The sequence below is a fragment of the Geotrypetes seraphini genome, chromosome 3 (genome assembly GCF_902459505.1).
Source record: "Geotrypetes seraphini chromosome 3, aGeoSer1.1, whole genome shotgun sequence".
In the NCBI taxonomy this organism is placed as follows: Eukaryota; Metazoa; Chordata; class Amphibia; order Gymnophiona; family Dermophiidae; genus Geotrypetes; species Geotrypetes seraphini.
The window spans coordinates 299,557,988-299,573,879 of NC_047086.1; the positions used below are offsets into that span (position 1 = coordinate 299,557,988).

At 48.1% G+C, this 15,892-nt stretch overlaps 1 protein-coding gene across 2 annotated transcripts in view; it reads right to left on the minus strand.

Moving 5' to 3' along the window:
- The window catches only part of FH (fumarate hydratase), a 135,792-nt gene that overhangs the window by 21,199 nt on the left and 98,701 nt on the right, over positions 1 to 15,892 (minus strand). The window lies entirely within an intron of this gene.

The following is a 15,892-nucleotide window of genomic DNA, read 5'->3' on the forward strand; positions in this document are numbered from 1 at the left end:
TATTTTTGCTTTATTAAGCTCAAAATACATTTAATAAGCCACCATATCAATGGGCACATCAATACAAACATATTGCATGCCAAACCTACTAGTTTTCTGGCCAAACAGCAATGTTATTTATTAATTACAGCACATGAAAAAAACACAGCTTTAGGCTTCTTGCTAAAAAAACAACCCTTTTTTTTCACTAAAACAGTGCTCCAATCAGCCGATTCTTAAAACAAGTACATTCAGCAAGCAAACCACTTGAAAAGAATTTATATATTGCATAGATAACTTCATTTGCAAAAGGTTAAAAAGAGAAAAAAAAGAGATACGGACCTTAGCATGGCATTGCAAAAGGAGGTGTGCAGCTGCACAATGCTGACCTCATTGTGAGATCAAGGTGCACCTGCAAGGTAGAATGCCACAATTAAAATAGGAATATGGGCTGGGGGGGGAGTTGTTTGGGATTTGAACCCACAACCTCTGGAAGATAAGCATAGGGCTTTTACCCACTGAGCCACAGCAGCTTCTAGTCAGGTGTCTCTTGACTGCCGTGATATCAGAGCTTAGTGATATGCTAAGGATGGCTAGGATTTCCTAAGCTTTCACAGAAATCAGGTCTAACTAAACACAAACTACACTGAAAAGTAGACCTGGTTTTCATTCTCCTACAATTTTGGCATTACACGGACGCATTATGGAGCCCAAATGTATGTTAATGAGTGAAGAGACGTCCACATCGAAGCCTCTTCCATGCAACGCCACATCTATATAGGTAGGTACAGTTGTTCCCGAAGGGCGCCCACACAAATGTAGAAGCGTCTGAAAACTCGCACCTACATTCTTAGGACGCCCATCTGCCAATTAGTACTTGTTAAGACCCTTAAATCACTCATTAACCACTTAGTTTGGACACCTACGTCCCGCTTAGTGTTAGGCGGGACTTAAGCACACTTTATAGAATCAGGGCCAAAAAGCAAAGTTTGAGAGGAATAATTGCCTATGACACAAAAGTATAGAAAATGGCCATTAAGAAAAAACACTTATTACCCATGAACAATAACAAAAAAAAAATTCTTACGTAGTGTAATGCAGCAGGCAAGTAGGGGCCTTATAGAAGGCACCACAAAAATTGTGAACTCATTTCAAATAGGAAACTACCAACAACATTAAAAAGGACAATGCTGCAATACTCTTGATCAGGACAAACTGGAAAGTTATTGGCCAGCATCTAACATCCCATTTCTAGGAAAACATAAAGAGCAAACAGTCTGTGTTCAACTCATTGACTGACTAGAAGAGAGAAATTGGCTAGATCCATGACAATCTGAATTCAAACTCAGTTATGGAACAGAAACAGTCCTTGTATCCCTGCTAGATCTTCACAGAAAACGAAACAGAGGATTTGCCTCAGTGTTAATACAGTTATTGACATTATGGATCACAATATTATGCTGGCATTATCAATGGAATAGTACTTGCTTTGTTCCGATCTAATCTATCAGATAGACAACAGTCCATATTGTTTGGCAGCACTTCACTGTGGATTGATACTGTCACCTATTCTATTCAATATCCACCTCAAGCCACTAGCCAAGCTAATTCAGTCAATGTACACTACGTTCTACATCTACACCACATGTGTCAAACACAAGGTCCACAGGCTGAATCCGGCCCGCTTGGCCTTTTTACATGGCCCACGGCAATGCTCCCGAACTTCCCCTTCTCACAGCCCAGCGTGTCTTCCCTCCTGCACCAGTTTGACGTCTCTGTCATGCCGGAAAGTCTGCTGGATTCGGCAGTGTTGTCGGTGGCTCCCCCTCCTGCCTTCCATCCGCCGTGGTCCATTCGGGCAGAAACAGGAAGTTACACGTCTTTGGAGACAGACCGCGGCAGGCGAAAAGCAGGAGGAGCCACTGCTGAATCACTGAGGCCGGCAGATTCCTTGGCTTGGCGGCGACATTGGACCAGCAACGGAGGGAAAGACAAGCTAGGCTGTGAGGAGAGAGGGACCGGCGGTGGAGGGATAGGCAAACTGGGTTGTGAAGACAGAGGGACTGGCGCTGAAGGGAAAGGCAAGCTGGGCTGTGAGGAGAGAGGGACTGGTGCTGGAGGGAAAGGCAAGCTGGGCTGTGAGGAGAGAGGGACCGGCACTGAAGGGAAAAGCATGCTGGGCTGTGAAGAAAGAGGGACTGGCGCTGGAGGGAAAGACATGCTGGGCTGTGAAGAGAGCGAGATAAAGGGAGAGAGGATGGACCTGGGGTAGTGTGGAGGAAGAGGGAAAAAGATACTTGAAGGGAGAACCGTTGGGAAGAGAAAGGGAGAAATGGTGGACCTGGGGGGAGGGAGGAAGATAGACAGACAGGGGGGAGAGATGGGATGGGGGATAGTTGAGAAGAGAAAGGGAGAGAAGTTGGATTTGGAGATGGAAGGGAGGGAGGGAGAAATGTTAGGCCTAGGGGTGGAAGGGAGAGAGAGATGCAACATCTCTTTTTTTTTTTTTCCTTCCATCTTATTGTTCAGCATCAAAGGGGGAGGGAAGAACAACAACAGAAAAGAGAGGGAGCAAAATGTTGGACCAAGAGAAGAGAGACAAGGAAATTGGAGGCTGGGAAAGGAGTGAGATGGGAAATGGGAGAGCTACAGAATAAGAGAAGATGGAAAATTGATAGGTAGCTGAAAATTTAAAAAGGAGAAGGATGAGAAAGAGGGCAAGATTTAAGTGGACAGAGGCAGAAAAGAAAAAAGGAGAAAAGTTGAAAGGGAAAAATCAATATGCTGGAGACAGGGACTGGAGAGAAGAGGAGAAAAAAATGGACAGCAGACACTGGAAAGAGAATTAAAAGATAGACAAAATCAAAAAGAGAAACTGGGACTAAAAGCAAAATGACCAGACAACAAAAGGTAGAAAAAATAATTTTATTTTCTATTTTAGATTTGAAATGTGTATCCTGCCAGAGCTGGTGTTAGACAGCAAGTGTGAACTAGGACCTAAAAGAGAGAAAAAGATTTTTTAATTTATTTTGTAGCCGGCGTGGGGTTGGAGAGGTTGTATCCCTATACTTCTACTAAGACTACCGGTAATCCTATCCTTTGCTTGTGCGCAGCGTGGGTTTTGGTTCCAGTAATTGATATGACGCTCATAGAAGTCCTGTGAGCATCGGAGCAGCTGCCGGCACTGGGGCCCACGCTGTGTGTCAAAGTAGGTGGTAAGTATCTTAATAAAAAAATCCGGCCCACAACTAAGCCTGTGTTTAGATTTTGGCCTCTTATGTGATTTGAGTTTGACACCCCTGATAATGTACACTACTTATACCCACTGAACCTGATTTACCCATAGCTCTGAATTCGGCACAAACTGGCTACCTAACATAAATTCAAGAATGGGCTAAAAACAACAAATTCTGCCTGAATCCAAGTAAAACAAAGCTTCTATGGGCCCCTAGCACAAGTGGGCACATACCTGACATAAAATCTCTTGTGAGAAATTTGAACTCCCCCTCAAATCACAAGTCAGGAACCTTAGAATGCAGCTAGATTCAACTTTTACTCTGGTTCATAGTCTGTTGCGCACAAGACACCAGCGCGCCTACAATCCAGCGCTGACAATTCGGTGCAAGAAAGAAGCGTGCCGTGGAAAAACTTAATTTTAAAGAGCTCTGAAGCGGGTGAGTGGGGAACCCCCCCCACTTTACTGCATAGTGTTTGCGCTGCTGTTGGGGGGGGGTTGGAACCCTGCATTATAGAGAAAACAGAACTTTTTCCGATTTTTTTCGGGAAAAGTTCCATTTTCTCTATAATGTGGGGGGTTGCACCCCCCTACGCCCCCCCCAATGGCAGCGTGAACACGATGCAGTAAAGTGGGGAGGTTCCCCCCCACACCCCCCGTCGGAGCTCTTTAAAACGAAGTTTTCCCACGGCACACTTCTTTCTTGCGCCGAATTGTCAGTGCCGGCTTGTTGGTGCGCTGGTGTCTGGCGCGCAATTATCCCGTCACCCTTACTCTTATCCCTCAAATCTAAGCAACCTTCGAGAGCTGTTTCTATCACTTGAGACAAGAACACTGCCTCTCTTCTTACATTGAGAAGGCAAGTATTGTCTCAGTTGTGCATGCCATGATAACATCAAGACTGGATTACTGTAATGCAGTCTATACTGGTCTGAGTGCAAAGGGTCTGCACCAGCTCCAACTGATTTAGAATGCTGCAGCAGGACTAACAGAAGGCGACCACTTCATACCAGTTTTGCAAAAACTTCACTGGCTACCGGTACATTATAGGGAGGTAAGTGAGGTGGTGATAAGTGCAGCTGCACTATTTGCCATTGCAACAGCTAGTACACAGTAATAACCCATATGCTATCTGTTACAGCCAACCATTCTTCTGCCCACCCATGTCACACACAGCTCCCGTCCACTCCTGCACCAGGCAGTAACATGGGATTTTTACCGTGCTAGCTGCTTTTTTTTAATACAGTGCACATTAGCACAGTCCTGCACAGATGTCTACCACATAGTAAAACTCATATAAGCTTAACACGGCTCAGTAAAAGGGCCCCTAAGTCTTTTTTAGAAATTTTAAACTTAGTTTAAACAATGGAAGTTCTTGGAATGTCATTGAGAAGTTGTGTATTGAAATAATCTTTGACTTAAATTTCCCTGGAGATGTTTAATTTTGTAACAGAGAAAGGCATTTCTACTTTTTGGAACTGGTCAGTTGATATTGGTTTTTTAAAAAAAAGCCCCAATTAAGCCTGTTTCTGTCTTTGAGTGGCTGTACAGTTATTAGTTTTATCTTGCTATATTGATTTGAAACTGTTTGTGATATTGCTAGACTTATATCATCATTTTACTTTTCTAATATTAGATTTTTGGAGGCATATTAATAATTGAGCTCTGGATTCTTCCTTTAATTAGGCAGGGGAGAAGATAGGGCTTGACTGAACAATATATAGAAGTAACTAATATCTGATTTTTCCCCCCTGAGGTTTTGCTTTATGATACTTAGGGCTTCTGATTTTCTATTATAACCAAATCCCTCCCCCTCCCAAAATAAGCCTGCCATTTGGTGCTTTGATGACATCATCCACTGCTACCCTTGTGGCCAGATGATATTATTGCAACAGGATTCTTTGCTACCACTCCCCTCCTCCCAATTCCCATCTACTCTTTCTACCACTCTTTTTCTTTCATCCTCTGGCCCCATAAGTGAAACTTCCCTTGTATTATGAGCTGCATAGCTCAATATCTACAGAGGCCCACTGAGTTCAAAGTTCAGAGGTTTGAACTGTATGGGGCCTGCACCTTCAAACCACTGATATTCGAACTATATAGTTTTCCACAGATATTTAGCCCCATAGTTCAAGCAACAATACACATTATAATTGTGTGGCTGAAAGAGAAGTTATTATTTTTGTGCACATTCCCACATCTGCTACAGCCTAGGGACACGAACAGAGGTAGAAAGAGGGTCAGCGTACTGAAGCTATGCTAGGATGGGAATCTGATACTGAGGCTATGTACTTTTCTTTAAACAGCAAATAAGGAAGACAAGGCAGAAAGGGACAACTCAGATACAGGAGAGGATGACCGCACAGCAAGCAAGGGAGACAACACTGGAGCGATTAAGGATACCGTGAAAGAAACAGTACGGACAGCAAAGAGTAGAAAGTCCAAAAAGGTAACACGAAGAGAACTCAAATGTATGTATACGAATGCTAGAAGTCTAGGAAACAAAATGGGGGAACTAGAGACAATAGCAAGACATGATAAGTTGGAAATCATTGGCATAACAGAAACATGGTGGAATGAAGAAAACAAATGGGACACAGTACTACAGGGATACAAACTATATAGAAGAGATCGAATAGGGCAGAAAGGTGGAGGTATTGCCCTATATGTTCAGGAAGGAGTAGAATCTGTTGGAGTGGCTATGACGGAAACGAAAGAGAAGCTGGAGTCCCTCTGGATCAAGATTCCTGGCCAAAACAGCGCAGACACGAAAATTGGCCTTTACTATCGTCCCCCAGGACAGGCGGAGGAAACTGACTCAGAAATGATAGAGGAACTCAAACAAGAATGCAAGACGGGCAATGTAATAATATTGGGAGACTTCAATTTCCCGAGGATAGACTGGAAACTAGGAACCTCCAACTGCGGCAAGGAGGCCAAGTTCCTGGAGGCGCTAGGGGATTGCTTCCTGGAACAAATGGTAAAAGAGCCGACAAGAGGCAACGCCACCCTGGACTTGGTACTAAATGGCCTCACGGGACCGACAAAAGAAGTAGAGGTTACGGTACCGCTGGAGAAGAGCGATCACAATGTGATCAACTTTAAGCTTGACATCGGGAATAGAAAACGTGCCAAAACCTTAACCACAACCTTAAACTTTAAAAAGAGCCATGGTGAAACAACGACTCAAGAAAAAGTTGGACAAACTCGAAACGGTAGACCAGGCATGGTCCCTACTGAAAAATACTATCACAGAAGCACAAAATCTCCACATTCCGAGGATTTCCAAAGAAGGGAGAACAAAAGGTAAGGGAGAACCGGCATGGCTTACCAGACAGGTGAGGGAAGCCATAAAAGAAAAGAAGGACTCTTTCAAAAAATGGAAACACATGAAAACAACCGAAGCATGGAAAAAACATAAAGATGATCAGAAGAAATGTCACAAGGCGGTGAGGGATGCCAAAAAGGACTATGAGGAAAAAATAGCACAAGAGGCCAAAAACTTCAAGCCCTTCTTTAGATACGTGAAAGGGAAAAAACCCGCAAAAGAGGCGGTAGGACCCCTGGACGACCAGGGAAGAAAAGGGTACATCAAGGAAGATAAACAAATTGCAGACAACCTAAATTCCTTCTTTGCGTCCGTCTTTACGGAGGAGGATACCGCAAAAATACCAGAAGCAGTGAAAGTGTTTAATAGAGTAATAGAAGACAGCCTCACCACAGTCGAAGTGGAGTTGGACCAGATATACTACCAGATCGACAAACTTAAAAGTGATAAATCCCTTGGACCGGATGGAATTCACCTGAGAGTCTTAAAGGAATTGAAGGTTGAAATCGGAGAGTTATTGCAAAAACTTGCCAATCTGACAATCAGAACTGGACAGATACCAGACGACTGGAAGATAGCGAACGTCACGCCAATTTTCAAAAAAGGATCGAGAGGAGAACTACAGACCTGTGAGCCTTATGTCTGTCCCTGGAAAGATGGTTGAAGCACTGATCAAGGATAGCATAGTCCGGCACTTAGATACACACGACTTGCTGAAACCCAGTCAACATGGGTTCAGGAAAGGGAAATCATGTTTAACGAATTTACTTCAATTTTTTGAGACCGTGAACAAGCAAATTGATAGTGGAATGCCAGTGGACATAATATATTTGGACTTCCAGAAAGCGTTCGACAAAGTTCCACATGAAAAACTTCTCAGAAAACTACAAAGCCATGGAATAGAGGGAGATATACAAAGGTGGATAGGCAAATGGCTGGAAAACAGAAAGCAGAGAGTGGGCATAAATGGGAAGTTCTCAGACTGGGAGAAAGTGACTAGTGGTGTGCCCCAGGGCTCGGTACTTGGGCCGATCCTCTTTAATATTTATATCAATGACCTGGAAGACGGAATATCCAGTGAGATCATTAAGTTTGCAGACGACACAAAGCTATGCCGGGCAATCAGATCGCAGGAGGATAGCGAGGAACTCCAGTGCGACTTGTATCAGTTAGAGAAATGGGCAGAGCAATGGCAGATGAAGTTCAACATGGAGAAATGCAAAGTAATGCATTTAGGTAGTAAGAATAAGAAACATGAGTATAGAATGTCAGGCGCAACTCTGGGTAAGAGCGAACAAGAAAAGGACCTGGGTGTACTGATAGATAGGACCCTAAAGCCATCGGCACAATGCGCAGCAGTGACAAAGAAAGCAAACAGAATGTTAGGCATGATAAAGAAAGGAATCACGAGTAGATCGAAGAAAGTCATAATGCCGCTTTATAGAGCAATGGTCAGACCACACTTGGAATACTGTGTCTAACATTGGTCTTCCAACCTAAAGAAGGATATAAAACTGCTGGAGAGGGTGCAGAGACGAGCAACGAAGCTAATGAGAGGTATGGAGAACTTAGAATATGAGGAACGACTCAAGAAACTGGGACTGTTCTGCCTTGAAAAGAGGAGGCTGCGAGGGGACATGATCGAGACGTTCAAAATACTGAAAGGCATCGATAAAATAGAGCAGGAAAATAAATTATTTACATTATCTAACGTGACACGGACAAGAGGACATGGTTTGAAGCTAAGGGGGGACAAGTCCAGGACAAATATCAGGAAGTTCTGCTTCCCGCAGCGAGTGGTAGACGCCTGGAATGCTCTCCCAAAGGAGGTTATTAAGGAATCCACTGTGCTAGAATTCAAAGGCAAGTTAGATGCATATCTCCTTACGAGAGGCATAGAGGGATATGGGTGACTAAAACTACATCAGGTGTATACCTGACTGGGCCTCTGCGTGTGCGGATCGCCGGACTCGATGGACCATGGGTCTGATCCGGAGATGGCAGTTCTTATGTTCTCATTATTTAAATCATTATTATTTTGCAATGCAAAAGGATTTATACACAACTATTTTTATTATGATCCCAAAACATCTAACGCTACATTTTCTAACCATCTACTATCAGAAGCCCTGATTATACGAGGGTTCTTCAAAGTTTCTGCACTTTCATATTTTAGTGGGCACAACCAAAAACATTATTTTCTGATGGCATTAAGGCTAGTAAGACACTGAAAAAAATGTATTGCAAAACAGGGTGATTATGTGGAAAAGTGATGTAATTTGCTTTTGATATATTAATAAATAGCGTTAAAAAAAAGTGCAGAAATCTTTTGATGATCCCTTGTATTTGAAACTACAGTGGTGCCTCACACAACGAACTTAATTCGTTCCAGGAGCAAGTTTGTTATGCGAAAAGTTCGTTATGTGAAACGCGTTTTCCCATAACAATACATGTTAAAAAAAATAATTCGTTCTGTAGCATAAAATATGCTAAGATGACATAAAAAAAGATAAATTTTTGGTTATTATTTTTATTTAGATACATCTAAAAACATAATTGTTTTTTAAAACAACACACATTTTTTAAATTTAAAGACAGACTAAGTAGAGTCTAATTTTACAGTGAGAGGGCAGAGTCTCAGCGGCAAAAACTGGGACTTAACTGTTCTTTTTTTTTTTTTTTCTACCGTGTTTCCCCGATGATAAGGCAGGGCCATCAAATAAGACAGTCCCCCCTTTTTAGAAAAAAATGTAAAATAAGGCACCCCCCCGCAAATAAGCCACCCACCGATACCTGCTCTTACCCGAATCGGGTGGTACGGTGGGTGACTCCGTGTGGTCCCTGGCACCCCCGATACGATCGGGGCAAGAGGGAGCTCAAGCCCTCTTGCCCCCCCGACTCCCCGACACGATCGGGGCAAGAGGGAGCTCAAGCCCTCTTGCCCCCCCGACTCCCCGACACGATCGGGGCAAGAGGGAGCTCAAGCCCTCTTGCCCCCCCGACTCCCCGACACGATCGGGGCAAAAGGGAGCTCAAGCCCTCTTGCCCCCCCGACTCCCCGACACGATCGGGGCAAAAGGGAGCCCAAGCCCTCTTGCCCCGCCGATTCCCCAACTCCCCGACAATATCGGGCCAGGAGGGAGCCCAAGTCCTCCTGGCCACGGCGACCCCCTAACCCCACCCTGCACTACATTACGGGCAGGAGGGATCCCAGGCCCTCCTGCCCTCGACGCAAACCCCCCCTCCCCCCAACGACCGCCCCCCCCAAGAACCTCCGACCGCCCCCCCAGCCGACCCGCGACCCCCCTGGCCGACCCCCACGACACCCCCAACCCCCTTCCCCGTACCTTTCTGTAGTTGGCCGGACAGACGGGAGCCAAACCCGCCTGTCCGGCAGGCAGCCATCGACGGAATGAGGCCGGATTGGCCCATCCGTCCCAAAGCTCCGCCTACTGGTGGGGCCTAAGGCGCCTGGGCCAATCAGAATAGGCCCGGGAGCCTTAGGTCCCTCCTGGGGGCAGGGCCTGAGGCACATGGTCGGGTTGGGCCCATGTGCCTCAGGCCCCGCCCCCAGGAGGGACCTAAGGCTCCCGGGCCTATTCTGATTGGCCCAGGCGCCTTAGGCCCCACCAGTAGGCGGAGCTTTGGGACGGATGGGCCAATCCGGCCTCATTCCGTCGATGGCTGCCTGCCGGACAGGCGGGTTTGGCTCCCGTCTGTCCGGCCAACTACAGAAAGGTACGGGGAAGGGGGTTGGGGGTGTCGTGGGGGTCGGCCAGGGGGGTCGCGGGTCGGCTGGGGGGGCGGTCGGAGGTTCTTGGGGGGGCGGTCGTTGGGGGGAGGGGGGGTTTGCGTCGAGGGCAGGAGGGCCTGGGATCCCTCCTGCCCGTAATGTAGTGCAGGGTGGGGTTAGGGGGTCGCCGTGGCCAGGAGGACTTGGGCTCCCTCCTGGCCCGATATTGTGTGGGGAGTTGGGGAATCGGCGGGGCAAGAGGGCTTGGGCTCCTTTTTGCCCCGATCGTGTCGGGGAGTCGGGGAGGCAAGAGGGAACCAGGCGGAGAGAGAACATAAGAACATAAGAACATAAGCAGTGCCTCCGCCGGGTCAGACCATAGGTCCATCATGCCCAGCAGTCCGCTCCCGCGGCGGCCCAAACAGGTCACCTGTCTGAATCACCAGAAGGGGCCCCCTTGCCCCCCTGGTTTCCCATTGAAGTCCTATCTTCCCATCGAAGTCCTAACCCTCCGGTTTTGCACATGCACGACCTGGTCGGGTTTCTATACTTATTTCCTGGATACTTCTCTCAGTATCCCACGATCCCTTTATCCCTCAGGAATCCGTCCAATCCCTGTTTGAATCCCTGTACCGTACTTTGCCCGACCACCTCCTCCGGCAGCGCATTCCAAGTGTCCACGACCCTCTGGGTGAAAAAAAACTTCCTTGCATTTGTTTTGAACCTATCTCCCTTCAGTTTCTCCGAGTGCCCCCTCGTACCTGTTGTCCCCTTCAGTCTGAAGAATCTGTCCCTATCCACCCTCTCTATGCCCCTCATGATCTTGAAGGTCTCTATCATATCTCCCCTGAGCCTCCTTTTTTCCAGGGAGAAGAGCCCCAGCTTATCCAACCTCTCGGCGTATGGGCAGTGTTCCAGCCCTCTTACCAGTTTCGTCGCTCTCCTTTGGACTCTCTCAAGCACCGCCATGTCCTTCTTGAGGTATGGCGACCAATACTGCACGCAGTATTCCAGATGCGGACGCACCATCGCTCGATACAATGGCATGATGACTTCCCGCGTCCTGGTTGTGATGCCCCTCTTTATGATGCCCAGCATCCTGTTGGCTTTTTTCGAGGCTGCTGCGCACTGTGCAGATGGCTTCAGTGACGCATCCACCAGCACACCCAAGTCTCTCTCAAGTCTGCTGTCTCCCAACAATGCCCCCCCCATTTTGTAGTTGAACAACGGGTTCTTTTTCCCTATATGCATGACCTTGCATTTTTCCACATTGAAGCGCATTTGCCATTTGTCTGCCCAGTCCTCCAGCTTCTCCAGGTCCCTTTGCAGGTCCTCACACTCTTCCCTGGACCTAACTCTGCCGCACAGTTTGGTATCATCTGCAAATTTTATGACCTCGCACTTTGCCTCTTTTTCCAGGTCATTGATAAATATGTTGAAGAGTAACGGCCCCAGCACCGATCCCTGTGGCACACCGCTTGTGACTCCCCGCCAGTCAGAATATTGGCCCTTTACTCCAACCCTCTGCAGTCTACCCGACAACCAGTGCTCGATCCATCTGTGCACATCTCCTCCCACCCCGTGGTTCCACAGCTTCCTAAGCAGTCTTTCATGTGGCACCTTGTCGAAAGCCTTTTGAAAATCGAGGTAAATGATGTCGATGGGTTCCCCATTGTCCACCCGACTGCTTATTCCCTCAAAGAAGTACAGAAGGTTCGTTAAGCACGACCTTCCCTTACAGAATCCGTGCTGGCTTGTTCTCAGTAGACCATTTCTTTCAATGTGCTCGCAAATGCCGTCCTTGATCATAGCTTCCACCATCTTCCCTACAATTGAAGTCAGGCTCACCGGCCTGTAGTTCCCAGGGTCACCCCTCGATCCCTTCTTGAAGATAGGTGTGACATTTGCCAATTTCCAGTCCTTTGGTACCTCTCCAGTTTTCAAGGATAGGTTACAAACATGCTGGATTGTGCCCGCTATTTCCTGTCTTAGTTCCTTCAGAACCCTTGGGTGGATCCCGTCCGGACCCGGTGATTTGCCGCATTTTAACCTGTCTATCTGTTTGAGGACATCCTCCTTACTTACCTCTATGTGTTCCAATTTTTCAGCCTGTTCCCCACTCATGAGCTCCTCTGAGTCCGGTATATTAGATGTGTCCTCTCTCGTGAAAACCGACGAGAAGAACGTGTTCAACCTCTCAGCTACCTCTTTATCCTCCTTAATCACTCCCTTCCTATCCCCATCGTCCAACGGCCCCACCTCCTCCCTCGCTGGTCGTTTCCCCTTTATGTAACTGAAGAATGCCTTGAAGTTTTTCGCCTCCCTGGCCAGCCCCTCTTCGTATTTCCCTTTTGCTTTTCTAACCTCTCGGTGGCATTCTTTTTGGCATTTCCTGTGCGCCTGGTGGTTTTCCTCCGTTGGTTCCTTTTTCCATCTCCGGAAGGATACTTTTTTGTCATTTATTGCCCTCTTTACTTCTGCTGAGATCCAAATCGGGTCCTTTGACCGCTTGTTCTTGCAGCCTTTCCTGAAATTGGGGACGTACATTTTTTGTGCTTCTTGCAGGGTGTCCCTGAATAGGGTCCAGGCGCTTTCCACAGTCTCCATCCTAAAGATATTTCTGAGCTTCTTCCCCACCATTTTCCTCATAGCAACATAGTTCCCTTTCTTGAAGTTGAGCGCAGTTGTTGCGGTCCTCCTTACTATGGGTGTCCCCCTTTCTAATGTGAATCTGATCGCATTGTGGTCACTGTTGCCTAGTGGTCCTCCCACTTCTACCCCGCTTGCAGGCCCCCCTAATCCGTTTAGGATGAGGTCAAGAGTAGCACTCCCTCGCGTCGGTTCCCTGACCAGTTGCTCCATGAAGCAGTCCCTCACAGCTTCTACAAATCCTGTTTCCCTAGTGCAGTTGGAGTGACCCGTACTCCAGTCTATCCCCGGGTAGTTAAAGTCCCCCATCACTGTTACATTTCCAGTCCTGCACTCCTGTCTCAGTTCAGCTTCCAAGTCGTGTCCGACTCCTTCTGGCGTACTAGGTGGGCGATAGTACATCCCCAGTTTTATGTCTGCACCCTTGTTTCCCGGCAATTTGACCCATAGCGATTCCAGCCCCTCTGCCTTCTTTGCCATATCCATCCCGACTGAGTCGATAGAGTTCTTTATATATAGTGCTATGCCTCCCCCCTTCTTGTGGGTCCTGTCCCTCCTGTAGAGCTTGTACCCCGTCAGCGCCACATCCCATTGATTCTCCTCAGTCCACCATGTTTCTGTAATTCCAATTATATCCAGGTCTTCCCCCTTGGCCACGACCTCTAGTTCACCCATCTTGGCCCTGAGGCTTCTTGCATTTGTGTAGAAGCACCGCAGGTCTCGTCGTTTTTCCTCCACCTCTGCATTCACCTGGGCCACCTCTCCTGTTCCCTGTACTTCTGCTTTGCCCTCCGCCTTTACCCTTGTTGCTTTCAGCTTCCCCACATTTCCGCCACTCCACTTCCCCGCTTTTCCTCTGGGTTTTCTTGCCCCCTCCTGGGCCCCGGCCTCTGTTCGATCCCCCTCGCCTTGTTTAGCCCCTATAATGCCCTCAGCTTTCGCTTTCTTGCCATCCAGTCCCCCTGTGTCTCCATGCCCCTCAGTCTCCTCCTCCTCCCAGCAAGCTCCCTTTACCTGTTGTTTCCCTCGCTGTCTGATCATGAGATCCACCGGTCCTTCTACTTCCTCCTTGGAGTCAGCCCGTTCAGTATCTGTTCTGGATACTGTTGTCCGAAGCGTCAACATCAGATCAGCTGTCGGCTTTCCCCCTCTCCTCAGTTTAAAGCCCTCTCGATCTCCTTCCTCACATTGGCAGCCAGTAGTCTAGTTCCCTCTGTGCTCAGGTGCAGGCCATCCCGCCGGTAGAGCTTACTCTTTCCCCAGAAGGACGTCCAGTTCCTCACAAAGTGGAAGCCCTCCTCCTGGCACCATCTCCTCAACCATGCATTTACAGCCTGGAGGTCTGCCTGCCTCTTTGCATCTGCTCTCGGTACAGGTAGGATCTCTGAGAATGCTACCCTCCGGGTATTCCGCTTCAGTTTTCGTCCCAGGACCTTGAACTGGTCAGTCAGCGTGGCCATGCTGAAGTTCCTCCGGCTCACATCATTCGTTCCGACGTGGATTATCACCGCTGTCTCCTCTGTCTCTGCTCCATCCAGGATCCTCTCGATCCTATCAGAGACGTCTCGTGTCTTGGCCCCTGGGAGACAAGTCACTAGCCGGTCCTCCCTTCCTCCAGCTACGTGACTATCTACCTCTCTCAAGATCGAGTCTCCTACCACAATAGCAGACTTCCCTTTCCTCAGCAACCTCCTCTGTCTCAGGTCCGTGTCCTCGGTGTAGTGTGGTGTCTCACCCTCGGGGTCTCGGTGAGTCACGGTCTCCTCCTCTTGTGTGGTTCCTCCGCTAGGTCCTTCCCCGGTTTCGCCTTGTGGTTCCTGGGTCTCGTCTGCCGACATCCGTCTGTGCAGCTGCTGGTCCTGTCCTTCCACCTTCCTATAGGCCTCCTCGATGAATTTCTCGAGGTCCCTCACCTGGTCCACAATGAGGCCTGCTCCGTCTGTGTCCTCGGTTGACCAGCTCGTCTCCTCTGTGTTGCGCATTTCCTCCAGTCCCTCCAGTTCCTGGACCTTGACCCTCAGTCTGCCGACCTCCATCCTCAGGCTTTCCAGTTCCTGACACCGACCGCATATGTATGCCCGCCTCCCGGAGGGGAGGTAGTCATACATATGACACTCGACGCAGTAAACTGGGTAGCTCTGCTGGGTTCCTGTAGCCTCCATTTCTTTCTCCTTGCTCCTACGGTCCCTCGGTGGTTGAGAGTGGCTTTCGGCTTGCAGCTAGCTGAAAGAGTAGAGAGAGAGAGAGAGAAGGATGAGAAGCCTAAAAGTTAGAGAAGGAAGAAAATAGTGAGAAGAAACAATTTTTTTTTTTTTTTTTTTTTGTTAAAGTTAAAGTTAGGTTTGTTGCTGGGCTGCCTGGGCTCCTTCTCAAGGCTCCTTCGCGAAGGCGCTCTCGCTAAGGCGAGCGCCTTTGCCGCGCGCCGAACGGCTGGGCGCCGTTGGCTCTCCTTCTCTTAAAGGGGAGCCCGGGCCGATGCGACCTGTGACGCGCGGGGGTGGGCGGAGCTAACTCTCGCCGCGACCCCGATCTGCCTGCCTTTGTGTCCTCCTCCCCTCTGTACGGCTTTCTCCCTCTCCGGCTAAAACCTGCAAGAGAAAAAGAAGAAAACCCCCTCTAGAGACGCCGCCGCAGTTCGCCTCGTGCCCCGGCTCTCCTTCTCTTGTTAAGGGAGTTAAGCGCAGTGCCTGCGCGGAAGGATGCAGCTCGGGCGACTTCGTTGTGTGAAACGAAGTTCGTTGTACGGATCAAGACATAAAGTTCGTTGTGCGCAGCGTTCGCTGTGCGAGGCGTCCGTTATGCGAGGCACCACTGTATATGGACATTTCTTTTTCAAGCAGCATGCTGACTTTAGTCAGCTGTGAAGCTTGGCACATATAAAACAAAAATGCATGTATTACTTTATAAATGCATGTTGAAGAGATATTCAAAGCAACAATGTGGCATTAAACATTATCAGCCTTAAAAG